The sequence below is a fragment of the Aquarana catesbeiana genome, linkage group LG01 (genome assembly GCF_042186555.1).
Source record: "Aquarana catesbeiana isolate 2022-GZ linkage group LG01, ASM4218655v1, whole genome shotgun sequence".
NCBI lineage: Eukaryota > Metazoa > Chordata > Amphibia > Anura > Ranidae > Aquarana > Aquarana catesbeiana.
Genome location: NC_133324.1, coordinates 820,010,580 through 820,026,671, shown reverse-complemented (window position 1 = coordinate 820,026,671; position 16,092 = coordinate 820,010,580). Strand labels below are relative to the sequence as shown.

Sequence of the window (16,092 nt, the reverse complement as noted above, 5' to 3'; positions counted from 1 at the left end):
ATATAAAAAAAAAAAAAAAAAAAAATATAACAAAAAATAAAAACCGCAGAGGTGATTAAATACCACCAAAAGCTCTATTTGTAGGAAAAAATGATAAAAATGTCATTTGTGTACAAAGTTGTATGACCGCGTAATTGTCATTCAAAGTGCATCAGCGCTGAAAGCTGAAAATTGGTCTGGATAGGAGGGGGTTTAAGTGTCCAGTAAACAAGAGGTTAATGAACCTGACACTGGGGCCACTAATGCAGCACAGAGGGGTTAATGAACTGCCACTGGTCACTAATACATCAGTGACAGTACATTAACCCCCTCCATGCTGCATATTACTAATAGCATTACAAATAAACGACCCCCCCCCCTCCCCTTGCACGGGGCTTCACTGGCTCCTCGCAGCACTCACTCTCCTCAACCTTCTCATCCCGCATCCCGGCCTCTGTATGACATCACGCGGGGCGGGACTAGAAAGTTCCTGTGGGGTGGAGATCACTCGGCCTCACACAAGTGACGGCTCTAGACTTCGTGTGCTGGTGATGTACATAGAACATATTGCTATGTGCTCCGCTCACATAGAACGCGGGGGAGGGGCCGGCGCGTGTCTCTCCTGTCTAAAGCAGTGCGGCGCGAGCGGCCTTTTTTAGGAGGCATCAGAGACCACCCCGCCCCCCAGTCCGCCCCGCCCCCTCCTGACAGGTTCCGCCTACAACTCACAGCAGGCAGCGCTGTAAGACGCTTTACCAGTCCAGCCCGCTCACCCCGCCAGCTTAGGGACATTCTCTCCCACACACCTATCAGGCAAATTAGAGAGCCCCCTCTGACTGTCCCCCCTGATAAGATTACATGAAAGTAATGACACTATCTCTCTCCGATGAAAGAGCTGCGGTGTAGTGTCAGATGACTCCGCTATAGGGCGCTGTTCTCTGCCACAGGACCTCCGAGAAAACGACTCCTTCACGGTCGCTGGCGAAGTCAAAATGGCGCCGGCTCAGCCTTCGAGCGGTTGATATGACGCATTTCTCAGCCCTCTCCGCCAATCAGAGGCGGCGCGCGCGTCAACACGCGCTGCCTGTGAGTTTCCAATGTACGCTGACCGGAGTAGCGGTAGCTGAAGAGAGATTCGGATTTCTCCTCCCTCCAGCCTGCAGGTGGCAATAGAGAGCGCCGCTGTGCAGTGAGGACAGGCTGGCCTGTGTGTGTGTCATGTAAAAAGCTGCAGTGCTTTGTGCCTGAGGGGGTGCGATATGTTGGGGGGCACAGAGTGTGGAGATCCCGGAGGAGGAACAGAGGGGTACCATGTCTTACAGGTAGGTGCAGTGTGGAGGCCGGGGAGTGTCTGTGTGGGGGAGGGGCTGTGTGTGTCCCGACAGTGCTCTGTATGTGACAGATCTCCCCCCTCCTGTGTATTTGTCATCTCTTCCCCTCCCCCCCTCCTGTGTATTTGTCATCTCTTCCCCTCCCCCCCTCCTGTGTATTTGTCATCTCTGCCCCCCCCCCTCCTGTGTATTTGTCATCTCTGCCCCCCCCCCTCCTGTGTATTTGTCATCTCTGCCCCTCCCCCCCCCTCCTGTGTATTTGTCATCTCTGCCCCCCCTCCTGTGTATTTGTCATCTCTGCCCCCCCCTCCTGTGTATTTGTCATCTCTGCCCCCCCCTCCTGTGTATTTGTCATCTCTGCCCCCCCCTCCTGTGTATTTGTCATCTCTGCCCCCCCCTCCTGTGTATTTGTCATCTCTGCCCCCCCCTCCTGTGTATTTGTCATCTCTGCCCCCCCTCCTGTGTATTTGTCATCTCTGCCCCCCCCTCCTGTGTATTTGTCATCTCTGCCCCCCCTCCTGTGTATTTGTCATCTCTGCCCCCCCTCCTGTGTATTTGTCATCTCTGCCCCCCTCCTGTGTATTTGTCATCTCTGCCCCCCCTCCTGTGTATTTGTCATCTCTGCCCCCCCCTCCTGTGTATTTGTCATCTCTGCCCCCCCTCCTGTGTATTTGTCATCTCTGCCCCCCCCCTCCTGTGTATTTGTCATCTCTGCCCCCCTTCTGTGTATTTGTCATCTCTGCCCCCCCTTCTGTGTATTTGTCATCTCTGCCCCCCCCTCCTGTGTATTTGTCATCTCTGCCCCCCCTCCTGTGTATTTGTCATCTCTGTCCCCCCCCTGTGTATTTGTCATCTCTGCCCCCCCTCCTGTGTATTTGTCATCTCTGCCCCCCCCCTCCTGTGTATTTGTCATCTCTGCCCCCCCTCCTGTGTATTTGTCATCTCTGCCCCCCCCTGTGTATTTGTCATCTCTGCCCCCCCCTGTGTATTTGTCATCTCTGCCCCCCCTCCTGTGTATTTGTCATCTCTGCCCCCCCTCCTGTGTATTTGTCATCTCTGCCCCCCCTCCTGTGTATTTGTCATCTCTGCCCCCCCTCCTGTGTATTTGTCATCTCTGTCCCCCCCCTGTGTATTTGTCATCTCTGCCCCCCCTCCTGTGTATTTGTCATCTCTGCCCCCCCTCCTGTGTATTTGTCATCTCTGCCCCCCCTTCTGTGTATTTGTCATCTCTGCCCCCCCCTCCTGTGTATTTGTCATCTCTGCCCCCCCTCCTGTGTATTTGTCATCTCTGTCCCCCCCCTGTGTATTTGTCATCTCTGCCCCCCCTCCTGTGTATTTGTCATCTCTGCCCCCCCCCTCCTGTGTATTTGTCATCTCTGCCCCCCCTCCTGTGTATTTGTCATCTCTGCCCCCCCCTGTGTATTTGTCATCTCTGCCCCCCCTGTGTATTTGTCATCTCTGCCCCCCCTCCTGTGTATTTGTCATCTCTGCCCCCCCTCCTGTGTATTTGTCATCTCTGCCCCCCCTCCTGTGTATTTGTCATCTCTGCCCCCCCTCCTGTGTATTTGTCATCTCTGTCCCCCCCCTCCTGTGTATTTGTCATCTCTGTCCCCCCCCCTCCTGTGTATTTGTCATCTCTGCCCCCCCCCTCCTGTGTATTTGTCATCTCTGTCCCCCCCCCTCCTGTGTATTTGTCATCTCTGCCCCCCCTTCTGTGTATTTGTCATCTCTGCCCCCCCCTCCTGTGTATTTGTCATCTCTGCCCCCCCTCCTGTGTATTTGTCATCTCTGCCCCCCCCCTGTGTATTTGTCATCTCTGCCCCCCCCTGTGTATTTGTCATCTCTGCCCCCCCTCCTGTGTATTTGTCATCTCTGCCCCCCCTCCTGTGTATTTGTCATCTCTGTCCCCCCCTCCTGTGTATTTGTCATCTCCGTCCCCCCCTCCTGTGTATTTGTCATCTCCGTCCCCCCCTCCTGTGTATTTGTCATCTCCGCCCCCCCCTCCTGTGTATTTGTCATCTCTGCCCCCCCCTCCTGTGTATTTGTCATCTCTGCCCCCCTCCTGTGTATTTGTCATCTCTGCCCCCCCCTCCTGTGTATTTGTCATCTCTGCCCCCCCCTCCTGTGTATTTGTCATCTCTGCCCCCCCCTCCTGTGTATTTGTCATCTCTGCCCCCCCTCCTGTGTATTTGTCATCTCTGCCCCCCCTCCTGTGTATTTGTCATCTCTGCCCCCCCCTCCTGTGTATTTGTCATCTCTGTCCCCCCCCCCCTCCTGTGTATTTGTCATCTCTGCCCCCCCTACTGTGTATTTGTCATCTCTGACCCCCCCCTGTGTATTTGTCATCTCTGCCCCCCCTCCTGTGTATTTGTCATCTCTGCCCCCCCTCCTGTGTATTTGTCATCTCTGCCCCCCCTCCTGTGTGTTTGACATCTCTGCCCCCCCCCTCCTGTGTGTTTGACATCTCTGCCCCCCCCTCCTGTGTGTTTGACATCTCTGCCCCCCCCCCCCTCCTGTGTGTTTGACATCTCTGCCCCCCCCTCCTGTGTGTTTGACATCTCTGCCCCCCCCCCCCTCCTGTGTGTTTGACATCTCTGCCCCCCCCCCCTCCTGTGTGTTTGACATCTCTGCCCCCCCCCCTCCATCTCTGCCCCCCCCTCCTGTGTGTTTGACATCTCTGCCCCCCCTCCTGTGTGTTTGACATCTCTGCCCCCCCCCTCCTGTGTGTTTGACATCTCTGCCCCCCCCTCCTGTGTGTTTGTCATCTCTGTCCCCCCTCCTGTGTGTGTGTGTGTCATCTCTGTCCCCCCCTCCTGTGTGTGTGTCATCTCTGTCCCCCCCCCCCCTCCTGTGTGTGTGTCATCTCTGTGCCCCCCCCTCCTGTGTGTGTGTGTGTGTCATCTCTGTCCCCCGCCCTCCTGTGTGTGTGTCATCTCTGTCCCCCCCCCTCCTGTGTGTGTGTCATCTCTGTCCCCCCCCCCCCTCCTGTGTGTGTGTCATCTCTGTTCCCCCCCCTCCTGTGTGTGTGTGTCATCTCTGTCCCCCCCCCCTCCTGTGTGTGTGTCATCTCTGTCCCCCCCCCTCCTGTGTGTGTGTGTCATCTCTGTCCCCCCCCTCCTGTGTGTGTGTCATCTCTTTCCCCCCCCCTCCTGTGTGTGTGTCATCTCTTTCCCCCCCCTCCTGTGTGTGTGTGTGTGTCATCTCTGTCCCCCCCTCCTGTGTGTGTGTGTCATCTCTGTCCCCCCCTCCTGTGTGTGTGTGTCATCTCTGTCCCCCCCCTCCTGTGTGTGTGTGTGTCATCTCTGTCCCCCCCTCCTGTGTGTGTGTCATCTCTGTCCCCCCCTCCTGTGTGTGTGTGTGTGTGTGTGTGTGTCATCTCTGTCCCCCCCCTCCTGTGTGTGTGTGTGTGTCATCTCTGTCCCCCCTCCTGTGTGTGTGTGTGTGTCATCTCTGCCCCCCCCTCCTGTGTGTGTGTGTCATCTCTGCCCCCCCCTCCTGTGTGTGTGTGTGTGTGTGTCATCTCTGCCCCCCCCCTCCTGTGTGTGTGTGTGTGTGTCATCTCTGCCCCCCCCTCCTGTGTGTGTGTGTGTGTGTGTCATCTCTGCCCCCCCCTCCTGTGTGTGTGTGTGTGTGTCATCTCTGTCCCCCCTCCTGTGTGTGTGTGTGTGTGTGTCATCTCTGCCCCCCCCCCTCCTGTGTGTGTGTGTCTCATCTCTGTCCCCCCCAGTGGTGAGGCTGCATCAGGAAATGTGCAGACTTTGCTTATTCTATATAAAAACAAAATGAATTAGAATGCCCAGACACAGTGCCTATGTACATGGGTACAAAATATTCTGCACTCAGGTCTGTAATGTGTACATTTTATATGGATCTGAATGCAGCTGTGTGTTATTCTATGGTGCACACAGCTGAGCACGGCTCTCTCATCTGCATTTATAAAAAAAAAAAAATAATCAGTTCCCTCGGTCCTCCATATGATTTATATTTATTAACGATGTACACTTGTAAACATTTGTACTTACATTTAGACCCCTTTCACACTGGGGCGGTTTGCAGGCGGTATTGCGCTAAAAATACCGCCTGCAAACCGCCCCTAAACAGCCTCCGCTGTTTGTTCAGTGTGAAAGCCCGAGGGCTTTCACACTGAAGCGGTGCGCAGGCAGGACGGTAAAAAAAGTCCTGCAAACCGCTTTTTTGGAGCGGTGAAGGAGCGGTGTATTCAACGCTCCTTCACCGCTCCTGCCCATTGAAATCAATGGGACAGCGCGACTATACCGCGGCAATACCGCAGCTATAGCCACGCTGTACGAGGGATTTTAACCCTTTTTCGCCCGCCAGCGGGGGTTAAAACCGCACCGCTAGCGGCCGAATACCGCTGCAAGAACGACGGTACAGCAGCGCTAAAAATAGCGCTGTTGTACCACCGACGCCCCCACCGTCCCAGTGTGAAAGGGGCCCCACATGCATACAGTACTGAGTGTAAATATACGCCATCAGCCCTGAATGGCTGCCGAGCATTTTCACTTACAAGTGGCCTGAATGGAAGTTTGTGTCCTAGCTTGTATAAATGCTGTGCGGTGGGGGGGCTACCTGCGTCCTAGCAGTCAAGGAGGTTAGGTGGGGGGGGGCTTCCTAGTAAATCGGGTACATTTGTACTTCATGCATGTAACATTATTACAGACATTGCATGCTAACAGATGTTACATAGGGTATTACTGCCAGCAAGATCACACATATGTTATATATATATTACTATGTGCATGAGCCCAGAGCTGGACTTGCTAACCATTTCCTTGTTCTGCCATTCTGATTTGTGAGGTGTAATGAGGAGTCCTAGCAGTGCGGAGAGCCTACACCGGGGGAATGTATTCCTTACCTCTTGCTGCTCATCTTATACACAAGATTTAGTACTCGTGGTGTGGAAGAAGAAGGGGTATCTGGGACACTTTCTCCCAAAGGAAACCATGAACCTGAATCTGCCTGCAGCACCATCTTCCAGAGAATGGGGTGAAGTATATTCTTGTGCTGTGTACTTGTGTGTGGAACTGGTTGGCTCTATACACGGTTTCACCCCTGGTATTTGTTGGGTGACCGGGTCAGTGGGACTTCCAATTTACCTCCTGAATGCATTCCTAAAGCATTAAATATGCTTTACTGCTTTGTTTCACAATGCTAGTATGGGAGTATGTGGAATATAATTTGTCTCAGAAGTTAGAGTAATAACACGGAGCCGCTGAGGGCTCCCCCAAGTGTCTAAACTGCAAAATGCACTAAGATGTGTTGGGCCCCTTTCACATGGAGTGGCTCCGCTGGAGTCTGTCTGCACAGCAGGGAATCTGTCAGCTAATCCCCGCTGAGCAGGCAGATGGCTGGTCCATATCCGCTCCGCTTATGAAGACACAGCCCGCTCTATGGGCAGTCGAATGTAAACGGACTGTCTGTCTCTCTGTCTAACCCGACTGTTATCTGATCCTCCAGATGGATGGGGAACAGATCCCACCTGTCCAATTGAGTCCGCCCGATAAATTGACAGGTGGACCCGATCGGTCCTCTAGTGGGAAAGGAGCCTTAAAATATCCTACCCATTTTCTGGATGAAATGTCAGATTTTTACACAAAAAAAATTTAAAAATCTGCAAATGCGTGCTCAAAAATAAACACATTGCAAAATAAAATGGCAAAAAAGTCCCAGCGATCCTTCATGCATGAAACCCAACGTGTTATTGTGCTGCCATCCCAGTAAGTGGGAAAACATAGAGGGGTCTCCGTGACTGTACTCTTCGCTGGTTCTCATCCTACCTATCCCACCGCTCCTTCAGTGTCACTTACAACTCTACTTCCTCCTCTCCTCTTCCTTTTTCCGTTGGGGTCCCCCAAGGTTCTGTTCTTGGACCTCTCCTTTTCTCAATCTACACCACCTCCTTGGGTCAGTTGATTGCCTCCCACGGCTTTAAATATCATCTCTACGCTGATGACACCCAAATCTATCTCTCCACCCCAGCTCTCTCCATCTGTCTCCTCACGCATTACCAACTTACTAGCAGACATATCAGCCTGGATGTCACATCACTTTCTCAAACTCAACCTATCCAAAACCGAGCTCGTGATATTTCCTCCCTCAGGTGCCACTTCCCCTGATTTCCCTGTCAAGATCAACGGCTCAACTATCAACCCATCTCCCCACGCCAGGGTCCTAGGTGTAATCCTGGACTCTGAACTAACCTTTCGACCCCACATTCTATCACTAGCCAAAGCTTGCCGCCTCAGTCTTCGCAACATCTCCAAGATACGCCCCTTCCTAACCAATGTCACCACAAAGCTTCTAATCCACTCCCTGGTCATCTCCCGCCTCGATTACTGCAACTCCCTCCTCATTGGTTTACCTCTAAATAGGCTATCCCCACTTCAGTCCATTATGAACGCTGCTGCCAGGCTCATCCACCACACAAACCGATCAGCGTCTGCTACACCCCTCTGCCAATCCCTCCATTGGCTGCCACTCAGTCACCAAATTAAATTCAAGTTACTAACTATAACTTACAAAGCCATCCACAACCTGGCCCCCAGCTACATCTCTAACCTAGTCACAAAATATCAACCTAATCGTTCTCTTCGCTCCTCCCAAGACCTCCTGCTCTCAAACTCCCTCATCACCTCATCCCATGCTCGCCTTCAGGACTTCTCCAGAGCCTCCCCCATCCTCTGGAATGCCCTACCCCAATCCGTCCGATTTTCTCCTACTTTATCCACTTTCAGACGATCCCTGAAAACTCATCTCTTCAGAGAAGCCTATCTGGCCCCCACCTAACAACTGTACATTTATCTTCTCAATCAGGACATCACCCATAGTTATTACCTTTTGTATCTGTTGACCTTCCCTCTTAGATTGTAAGCTCTAAGGAGCAGGGCCCTCTGATTCCTACTGTATCAAATTGTATTGTATTTGTACTGTTTACCCTCAAGTTGTAAAGCGCTACGTAAACTGTTGGCGCTATATAAATACTGTATAATAATAATAATAATAATATAAACAAAACCAAAAAAGTGTTGCATGAATGTAACAAGCATTTGCCCATCCTTCAGATTCTGACTGTATTTTGCTTAATTCAGTGACATCATCGGCTCCATCAAGCAGCCATAATGCCGTATTTTCCGGATTTGAAGTATTCCAGGAAAATTATCACATTATGGGCACTAGATGGTGCTGATGATCATAGGAAATCGACGTATTAAAGTGATACTAAAGTAAAAAATGTTCATTTTCTTTTCTTTAAAAATTACAAACATGTTAAATCGTACCTGCTCTGTGCAGTAATTTTGCACAGAGCAGCCCAGATCCACCTCTTCTTGGGTCTCTTGTCGGCGCTTCTGGTCCTTCCCTCCTATCGAGTGGCCCCACAGCAAACAGCTTGCTATGGGGGCACCCGAGCCACTGCTCTGTGTGTCCATTCAGACACGGAGCCGCTGTTCAGCCCTGCCCCCACTCTTCTCATTGGCTAACTGATTTTGACAGCAGCAGTGTCTCAGCCAATCGGGAGGGAGAATCCCGGACAGCGGACACACTTGTGCAACATCGTTATGTTAGCCACCCCCTATGAGCTGGTCCTGCCAGCCATTTGTCATTGGTTATCCCTCAACCCGTCCTTCTATCCTCCCTGTTCTCCCAGCTGTATGATGCTCAGCAGCCCCTTATACCAAATTAGTGAATTCACCCATTATATGGCTGTAATCCTGTATTGTGATTGCATTGACCAATTGGAATTTCATAGCTGCTGACCACCATACTAAGTCTGGACCGTGTTATGCATTGTGTATTTTGTCTTTACATGTTGTCCTGTCTGTAACATCATCTTTTTGATATGGTTACCTGCCATTAGTCATAATGTGTTTGCCTTCTTGAATGCCTCTATATGTTTGCTATTTTTACCAATAAACTGCCAATTTTGATATATTTATATTCTGATCAGTTTTGCTGCTAGAGTAACCTCTTTTCACTCGATATTCTCTATACCGAGTATCCCCTCCCTCCTTCCCTTGTCCCTCCCCCCTCCTGGTTTTTTAGTGTCTGGTTTTGGTTACAGCAACAACACCACACTAGGTGTTTGGTCAGTAACTGGTCAGTCATCTGACTGACCATTCATTTAGATAGGACTTGCCCTTCCCGTGTCCCTTCCCTCCCATCCCCCACTCTTTAAAACTGCATTCCTAGTATAGAAATATTCTCTCTTATTCCTTGATCACACATCTTCATCACAGCCAAAGTGGAGGATCAGAGTTCAGATTGGCTTATTGTTCATTTTAGCAGATGCCGGTGATGGTCCTTTTAGACAAACTTCTACTGAAATGTGAGGGCTGCCATTGCCAACCTTCTTAATTTGCTAGTTGCTTACCTTTTCCTTCAATATCTTCTTAGTCACGGGCCTGGACAAATCCTGCACAAAAAGACATCATAAATTCTAGTGTGCATATTAGTTTTGCATCGGTAACTTTACAAAGTTGTGATGCCCGAGGATCAGCATTATAGCCGGGCAATGAGTGCACTGGGAGCCCTGAAGGAACGATTGACAGCGGCAGCCACTATATTCGCTCCATAAGTCCTAAATCTGTTGGTTTCAAGTCAAAGCACCAACAGCCCTCACATCCTACACAGTACAGTTCAGATTTACTGTGATGATAAATCGAAAATCTATCCAAATCGATGACTAAACAGACTCCGCTTCTCTTAACAGGTGCAAGAGAACTCTCCTGGACACAGAGCTGGGCTTGAACCTTTCTTTGACTTCATTGTTTCAATAAATGGCCTTAGACTGGTAAGTTGAAAATGTTCTAGTCTGTATTCTATGTTTACATTATGTGTGTCTTACAACTTCACACACAAACCTACAAAATGTAAAAAAAAAAAAAAAAAAACTCCTGCGCTGCTATGTCCATCTTTAGCACTTGTTTAAAATGGAGTAGCAGCTCACACTTCATGCCATTCAACATAGTTCTGTTCAGATCAACACAAACTTTGGGTTAAATGAGGAAAATCCATCCACTTATGGGCTAATACAAGCTGGCTGGGTGGTATGACTGGAGAGACCTGTTATTTTGTAGTATCAGAGGCAGAACAAAATAGTGTTGTCTGGAGACTCCGCTCTGGCTTAGAAATCTGTTACCATTAGACCCCTTTCACACTGAGGCGCTTTACAGGCATTTTTGTGCTAAAAATAGCGAAAACTGCCCATTCTGCAGCCCCAGTGTGAAAGCCCAAGTGCTTTCAAACTGGGGTGGTGTGCTTGCAGGACAGGAAAAAAAAGTCCTGCAAGCAGCATCTTTGGAGCGGTGAAGGAGCAATGTATACAGCACTCCTCTGCCCATTGAAATGAATGGGCGCCACTTTTAAAGCGCTTTGAAAGCAGCGCTAAGCGGTCACTTTTAAACCCTTCTGGGGGGTTAAAAGGGCGTCGCTATAACAGCGGTAAAGAGCTGCTAAAATGCGCAGTGCTTTAACGCCAACGCCCGCACCACCCCAGTGTGACAGGGGTCTTAGATTTCTGAGCCGGAGTTGTGCCTTGGAAAAAAATTCATAAGTCTCTGAGCTGGATCAGCAGGGGGTCCAAACTGAGAGACCCACATAAGACCTCAAGTGGAGGGGTTTCCACTTAATTCTTGAATGTGAAGAATACGTTTTAACAACTCCAGAAGATTTATCATGACCAGGCCATTTTTTGTGACATGGCACTGCGTTTATTTTAACTGACAATTGCATGGTTGTGCGACACTGTACCCAAATAAAATTTATGTCCCCCCCCCCCCCACCCTCGCAAATAGAGCTTTTTTTTTGGTGGTATTTGATCAACACTGCGTTTTTTCTCTTTTGCACTTTAAACAAAAAAAGACCAACTGTTTTGCAAAAAACAATATTTTTTATTTCTGCTATAAAACATCCAATAAAAAAATGTAAAATCTAATTTCTTCACCAATTTAGGGCAAAATGTATTCTGCTACATATTTTTAGTAAAAAAAAATCACAATAAGTGTATATTGATTCGGGGTTCAAAGGGTTGAATGTGTGGCCAACATGTGTTACTGAGTGTGTTTTTTTTTTTTTTTTCTTCCTGAAGAAAAGAAAACAGCACTTTGCTGCTGTCAGAGGAGAGACGTGTGTGTTTACCTACACAGGGCTGTTTTCGGTAATGTCCAGAACCGATCGTTAGGTGTCTGTGACCAATCAGCGGCCGGCAGCTTCTGATCGGTTGGCGCTGCAGCCAATTGCAGCACAGCCGGGAAGGCGGGGGGTGTGCAGGTCACGTACTAGGTACATGATCCATGATCCAGCGGCTGCCCTGCTGCAGTGTATGTGCGGTAGGCGGTCATAAAGCAGTTAAGCTGGCCTCACTTTGACTCATGGATTCATATTTTTGGAGGGGCCTTTGTTTTAGGACTTGTACTAAAGAGCTTTCCTGTTCTCGTCACCCTTTGTCAGGTTACAAAATGACAAATAACTTCCCAGTACACTTATACAGTTGGATGGGGCTAATTTGTTTTTTGTTTTTTTGCTGGCTGCTATGGTAAAGACAGAGGGTTTAGTTGTACATATTTGCAAATCTATGTGAAAGCCACAATGCCTCGCCAAGGCTCCTCTGTATACTGTGTTCCTAACTGTATACTTTTCAGAGTCTCTTAAGTTGAAGCACATATAGCAGGGGATACATTAAGGGCAGGTTTGCCTACAGGGGGCGCCACTCCTTTAAAGATTCAGGAACAGGTTGGTCACCCAACAAAAGCACAATGACAGCTGAAAGCATCCAATGTGTCCCCACACACAATGCAGCCTAAAAGCTGTGCAGATAAGTGGCAATCACTCCAATCTATAACTAGCCTTTACAGTAAGGTGCACTTGGTGTATTACAAAATAACAAAAATATTCGCAGCACACTTACCAGCTAGCCTTGATTGGGGTGGTTGCCACCTATCTGCACAGCTTGTCTTTGTCAGGGTTCCGTTTGTTGCGTGTTCAGTTCCCCACAGGTACAGATCTGTAGTGGATATCACTTTTGGTACTCAAGCCTTGTGACAGCTTGATGCACTTCAAATCTTAGTCTGAACCCACCACAGCAATCCTGCTGGCACTGCATTATTTTAACAGACAATTGCGCGGTCGTGCGACGCTGTACACAAATAAAATTGATGTCTATTTTTTCCCAAAAATAGAGCTTTCTTTTGGTGGTATTTGATCATGTCTGTGGTTTATATTTTTTGAGGAAGGCACTGACCATTTTGAAAAAAAAACAGACTTTTACTTTCTAAACACACCCAATAAAAAATTTTAAAAAATCAAATGTCTTCATCAGTTTGGGCCAATATGTATTCTGCTACATATTTTTGGTAAAAAAAAAAATCCCAGTGAGCGTATATTGATTGGTTTGCGCAAAAGTTATAGTGTCTACAAACTTTGGGATATTTTTATGGAATTTTTATTTTTAGCGGGGCTGCGACATTGCAGCAAACAAATCTTACACTAAGTGACACTTTTTGGGGACCAGTGACACCAATACAGTGATCAGTGCTAAAAATATGCACTGTCACTGTACTAATGACACTGGGAAGGAAGGGGTTAACACCAGGGGCAATCAAAGGGTTAAATGTGCTCCTAGGGGGTGCTTTCTAACTGTGTGGGGGGTGCTTTCTCTGTGAGAAGAGAGATCCGTGTTCCTGCTTAGCAGAAACACAGGATTTCTGTCTCCCCTACTAGCAGAACGGCGGTCTGCCTTGTTTGCGTAGGCAGACCGCCACTCTGTCTCTCTTGGGAACGATCGGAGCAACTGCACTTGCAAAGTGCACAGTCTATTTGTCTTTAGTAAATCAATCCCTTGTATTTAATGAGTTCAATGGATAATGACCATATCTCTTCCTTTTCCAGTATTTCTAGACCTTTCTTTTTAGTCATGGTACCCTTTAAAAGAATGCAAAATCTTGAGGTGCCCCAGGTGAATTACATCTTGTTTTTTTATCAGAACCAACTGGCCTTTTATTTGGTGGTTAATAGATATCTACTGATTTTTATTAAAAGTAAAATGGCCCAAAAAAATTAAATTTTTTTTTATTTTGTTGTTAATTAATGTAATAGTATGTGTTATGCCATTAGCATGACCCACTCAAAAAATAAACATCCTAATCCTGATGTGCCACATATGTGTGCTTTATTTGTTGTTTGTACCCCTTTGTAGGGCCAGGAAAATGCCCTTATTTTTTATTTATTACAAATAAAGAAAAATCTACTTTATATTGGCTGAATATTTTTTTTTATTACTATGACCCACCACCAAATAAAAAAAAAAAAAGACTTTTCCAACTCCTGATGTACATGAGGATACTGGAAAAGGGTGAGCAAACAGGTACATGGTAGAGATGGTCTCAAGCATGTTTGGATCGTAGTCTGAACCCACCACAGCAATCCTGCCAGGAAGCGGTTGTCTGTCCATAGCCAATCGTAATCGGCTAAGGCATTGCCCACCCCTCTGCCGCACCTATACACGCCCCTTGTGTACATGTGGCTGAGGGTCAGGGAATGCCTCAGCTGCTTATGATTGGTCATGGACAGACAACCGCTTCCTGGCAGGATTGTTCTGTTGAGTTCAGACTAGGATCGGAATGTGCCTGAGCCCATCCCTTGTAAACAGCCCCAATATATGGATTTCAAAGGTGTATTCAGCTGTTTACCTGGAGTTATGCTTTACCTATGAGCCTGGAACTACCGAGGTCTAATAATCCCATCTTATGTCATGACTGTTCATTCCGCTTATCTAAGGACAGCTCTAATAATAATATCTATGGCTCTTCCAGGGAGGTTTCCTTCTTCCTCTCAGTGGTGGGTGGACAGCTCTGCTGTAGCCTGTATTGTGTACTCTGTGCCGCTTTGTATGCCAGGCTGTGGCTATAGGAAGTAAGTGCACCTATCAAATCCTTTAAATAATAAAATACAATGTTATTAGTTAAGGTACCGTGCCTTGCAAAAGTATTCACACCCCTTTGAAATTTTCCACATTTTGTCATGTTACAAGCAAAAACATAAATGTACTTTATTGGGATTTTTTGTGATAGACCAACACAAAGTGGCACATAATTGTGAAGTGGAAGGAAAATGATTTTCAATTTTTTTTTTTTTTTTTTTTTACAAATATGTGAAGTATGTGTGGAGTGCATTTGTATTCAGCCCCCTAACTCTGATACCCCTAACTAAATGGGTCCTAGTGGAACCCATTGCCTACAGAAGTTACCTAATTAGTATATAGGGTCCACCTGTGTGTAATTTAATTTAATTTAATACAGCTATTCTGTGAAGCCCTCAGAGGTTTGTTAGAGAAACTTAGTGAATAAACACTAGGTTATAAAAAAAAAAAATAAAATAAAATAAAATATCCCAAGCTTTGAACATCTTGCGGAGCACTGTTCAATCCATCATCTAAAAAAGGGAAACTGTATGGCACAACTGCAAACCTACCAAGACATGGCCGTCCACCTAAATTGACAGGCTGGGCAGGAAGAGCATTAATCAGAGAAGCAGCCAAAAGGCCCATAGTAACTCTATATAACTTTTGTGCAAACCAATCAATATACGCTTATTGCGATTTATTTTTGGTTTAAAAAAAAAAATGTAGACTACATATTGGCCTAAACTGAAGAAAAAAATTCGTTTTTTTGTTTATATATTATTGGGGGATATTTAGAAAGCTCTATTTGTGGGGAAAAAAGGATGTCCATGTTATTTTTGGGTACAACGTCGCACAACCGCGCAATTGTCAGTTAAACGATGCAGTGCCAAATCGCAAAAAGTGCTCTGGTCAGGAAGGGGGTAAAATCTTCTGGGGCTGAAGTGGTTAAAGTTAATGTAAACCTGAGAATTATTATTATATTATTTTTTTTTTTTTTTTTTTTAATGAAGACTTATACCTGGTACAGTAGAGGATATCAAGTCATCTGTGCCTAGTCTGTCCACGAAGAGTTAATCCAGCTCTGAGCAATTCTCTTGTCTTTTTGTAGTAAGGCCTCATGTACGCTGCTGCTAAACAGACGTTCACAGGCAGTTGGCTGCTTTTTTCAGCTGCCCCTGAACTCATCCAATATTATCTTATGTGTACATGTCGTTTTTAGGAAGTTGCAATTATAAACTTTTCTTTGAAGGTAAAAAAAATTAGTTCATACGCCGAAGTTTCAAATCGGTACCTGCGTTTAGCCACATTTCGTTTACAGGTGTTTTTCATTTTTGGCTATTTTGGAAAGATTAAAAAAAGCGGCAAAACGGACGTTTTAAACGTGGGTTTTTATCTGTCAAGTTAAATCGCTCGGGAGAGGTTGTAAAAATGTCCCGTGTACATTGAGCCTAAGATAAACAAATGATACACAGATAAATTTGTGTTGCCACATCCCCCACTGCTGTGACTGACCTCTCCTTTCTTTATCTCATGAAGGAGCAGAGAGTGTGTTACAATTCCAGCTTCACATCCCCCCCCCCCCCCCCTTTCTTCTCCAGCTCTCCCAGGATTGGCTGCTCCACACCTCAGCACGATTGGGCAGGCTGAAGTCATGTGGTGCCTTTCCTGAGTTTTGACTGGATGTTACTCATCATGGGGCATGATCAGTGTGACTGAAGAGTAGGAGAGTGTAGAGGTAGGCGGGGATTCTTGTGACATTATGACTCTGCCCACCGAGCTCCGGCAAAGAGACCCACCCACTGATTCCAGAGTTTTGTGGGGCTCCTACTGCTAAAGGGGTTGACATTTGGAAGGTATGGATACATG

General features: G+C 47.3%; 1 long non-coding RNA gene across 1 annotated transcript; it reads left to right on the top strand.

The window, feature by feature from the left end:
• The first annotated feature begins 991 nt into the window (after positions 1 to 991).
• On the top strand, positions 992 to 14,237 carry LOC141124243 (uncharacterized). Its single transcript, XR_012240824.1, has 3 exons — positions 992 to 1,301; positions 10,039 to 10,119; positions 14,138 to 14,237. It is a non-coding gene; the product is annotated as an uncharacterized lncRNA (long non-coding RNA).
• The last annotated feature ends 1,855 nt before the right edge of the window (positions 14,238 to 16,092 follow it).